Consider the following 3770-nt stretch of genomic DNA (forward strand, 5'->3'; position numbering starts at 1 on the left):
AATAAAAGAGGGTGGAATGGAGAAACATTTTGATTTTTAGTGGGGGGAACCAACCCAGGAGGACACTATGGGCCCTAGCCGTTTGTTTACAAACCTCTCGGCTGCCGTAATAAGATCAGCCTCGAGTTCAAACGAACGAGTCAGACAGGCGTCTGTCCGGAAGGGAACGACGAACTTTTCCAAAGTGCAGTGTTCACTTGAATGCACAAAGTTTGTTCTCAATTTTTATTTTCAATTCATGATATGCACCCTTGCTTGCTTTCTGGTCTAGTGTTGGAAGTAGAAGGTTAATATATAGACAGTTAGATTAGTATTTTCATATCGACATGGCTTCTGAATGCAGATTTGATCTTTTGTTGGTTGGATTTGAAAAACTTTGGAAACAGAATTCCACAGGAAAAACATTGTATATAAGTAAAAGTTTATTTTCTTTGAGGAATTTTATAAACAATTATACCTGCCCTGGAGACAAAATCTACATTTAAGTTTAGTGGAAACCTTTTGAACTATATTTTAACAATTTATGTGGAATTTCCAAGTGTTTAAAATATAAAGTTGAAAGGGTAGGGATTTCCGTAGAACTTTGAAAATTTCACAGGCAGGACAAGACATTTTCCTAATCACTATTATTTCATATTGAAAACTCCAGCATTAAAACAATACTACATTGATGCATAAGTGAGTATTAAATATTTTTCTTGCCATTTTTTCATGCTGGAGTCAGAAGGCTGGACTAATTTATTTGAAACATGACGTTGTGACTTATAGTAAAAGGTCTATTCGCATAATTTTCCAACAAGATTTACCAACTGTAACCAACTGCTTGTTGTTTTTTGTTCTCGACAAAATAAAAACAGTTACATTATTACTCGCCAAAATAAATTTTTTAGAGATTTTTTCTCCTCGCTAGAATTAATTCTCTTAAGGTACCAAAGTAACATTTTCAAATTGCTTTTAAAATCGAGAACATAATCTGACAGATTAGCTAGCATGGGCTAGAGCAGCCACATAAGGGGCCGTCCACATAGTACGTACGCACTAAAATGTCGAAAATTGAGTACCCCTGTATGCCCCTGTACCCAAGCAGCTCCTTACCACAAAATTTAATCAAATCTTATCTTGGCAGGGTTTTACTTTGCTTTGCTTTTTAATTAATTTTATTTGAATGTAGTTTTTAACCTTCAATTTATTTTTCTTTAACATTTGTGAAGTTGTACATATATACTCTGTGAAGCAAAAATATAAAAAGTTGTGACACACAATGAAAAATTCAATCTATGATATAACTAGTAAATATGAATATGTTCATCATGTACATGTTTATGATTGTATCATAAATTACTGCAAAACAAAAGGACATTTTTTTAATGTTTGATGATATTTTTCGCTAAAATTTATAAAATTATGTTTTCTACTCGGCAATAACCGTGAAGTCGGGTAACTTGTATCAGTGGAGGCTAACATGCATAGCCCTCAAATGACTGACCAATCAAAGCAGCAAAATTTCAAAACAAATGAACTACGCAGCTTCGCTCGCAGCTCTACCATTTTTTGTTTTGATTTAACTTTGTATTTTATGGACCAGACAGGTCATTCATTTTGAGGGCTATGCATGCTAGCCTCCACTGATGCAAGTTACCTGATCTCACGGTACTTTCCTGATTTACCGTAACTTGGTCTAATGTCGACATCCCTCCTCTACCTTCGACACCCTTTTTATCAGCTGAAATTGATTGAGATTGAAACTGTTTTTCTTGGCTTAGTGGTGACAGAGGAATAATCCTTTTTCAATCAGTGATTCAAGCTTTCGTATTATTCCTCTCTCTAAAGAAGAGTGTCGGAATTAGACGAGGGATGTCAATATTAGACCAACTTACGGTAGGTAGTTGGTCACCCAGACTTTTTCAGAAGATCTGCTCATTTGTTAACTTTTCATTTCAAACGTGAATCTGCTAAAATAAAGTACTGTAAAGTGATGAGCAAAAGGTACTTTAAGGTGCCAAATAACCCCCCCCCCGTTTGTTAATTTTTAAGAATACTTTCAGCCGTTAAAGAGATGGTCCCTAATGTATTTTGCACAATACAAACATGTTATTGAATATTTATGGCAAACTATATACAGAAAATAGGAAAAATATCTTTGAAAGCACATCAGAAAACTTGTACTGGCTATGAATATTTTAAATAATAATTGTAAAGGAGCAAACAATTTTTCTGTTCCATGTTTGCAAAACTGACGTATTTCCTTGCGCAGGTAGTCAGCACGTGCTTTTGTAAATCCCTTTGGTTCTACAACATCTGGTAGAACAGATGTGACAGCTGGTGCGTTACGCTTTCTAAAAAGTGAGATTTTAACTGGCTCAGCATCCAGAGTTTCTAAACAAGATACTATGCCTGGTTCATCTTTAGACATTCTGAAGTGGTGATACTTCAACATATCTTTAAACTTTAGAAACTTCAGGGTCTTTTCAAAGTGAGTAGTCCAGTCGTATGTCTTTACGTAGATCTCCTTATTATGATTCCCAACGAGAACAGCAAAGTTACACTTGGTACTGTCGCAGACTTCTCCAATTTCATAGAGGGATGAAACATACGTACTTCGCAACTTTTTCTTGAAACTACCAAAGCACCTGAAGAAAAAGATCAATAGGTGATATTGAAATACCAACCTAATAGATATTGATCAGCCTCAAGCTAAGTACCCTGAAAATCTCTGTCAAGGCTTCAAAATCAACTGTAAACTTACATCAATATCAGTTTGTTTTCTTGGTGTACCCACGTAGGATTAGTCTACACATTTTTTATAATTTATAAGAGTGTGAAAAGTGTTCCGATGTTCATAACTTTTGGGGTTTTAAAAGCCCGAAACTGTTCTTATTTTCAGCATTTTGTGAGAAATTTTGATCAAATTTTAATTTTGTAATAAGTTTCATGTCTGCAAAGCCTGAAAATGTTTTTAAATTTATGGACTCAAAAGAAAAAAAAAACTTGTATGATGTAATAAGAAAAATAAGAACCTGTCACAACTGAACTTTGTCTGTCCAGATATCATAAAACTATATTCGATCTTCTCGTGAAGTCCGTTCAGAATTCTCCACATTAGGTACCAGAGGAAAGCATTATTCTTGTTTTGTCCTAAAAATTAAAAAGGAACCTTAATCAAAGACTAAAGCTAAAACTTTCATAAAAAGGGTATTCATTTTTGGAGTTAACTTTATGTTGTATAGATTTTGAGGTGAATTACAGACATCAGTCCACCAGTCAAATTTCGATGTTTCAAGATGGTGGGGTACATAAAGTCCCAGTGGGGAGTTCTAAAAAGCCATCCATGTACGTACGCAGTGAAGGGGGAGGGGTTTAGCCAAAGCGTATGTCTATTGTTTGAATGACGCCATTTCTATTGTTCTCTGTGTACAAGGGGGGAGGGGTGTCAAATTTATTGAAAATTCGCACGTAGTACCTTAATGGAAGAAATTTTGGCAGATTTGGCCAGAATCTGCCAAATTAAATGCCCGCCAAATTAAACTTTTTGAAAATATGATCTCTTTTAAGGTGTTTTTGCATTTTTTTGTTGCTGTTTTTACGCCATTTTAAGGAAAAATTTTTCAGCAAACGCCAAATTAAATTCCCGCCAAATTTAGTTTTAACGTCCGTCCGCCAAATTAAATTCCTTCTAAATAACTTTTTCGGCCATCCGCCAAATTAAATTCCCGCCAAAATTTTTTCCTTTAAGGTAGATGGATGACCCCTATGTGAGTTCTTTTGAATAT

The sequence above is a fragment of the Clytia hemisphaerica genome, unplaced genomic scaffold (assembly GCF_902728285.1).
Source record: "Clytia hemisphaerica strain Z4C2 unplaced genomic scaffold, Clytia hemisphaerica genome assembly, whole genome shotgun sequence".
Classification (NCBI taxonomy): Eukaryota; Metazoa; Cnidaria; class Hydrozoa; order Leptothecata; family Clytiidae; genus Clytia; species Clytia hemisphaerica.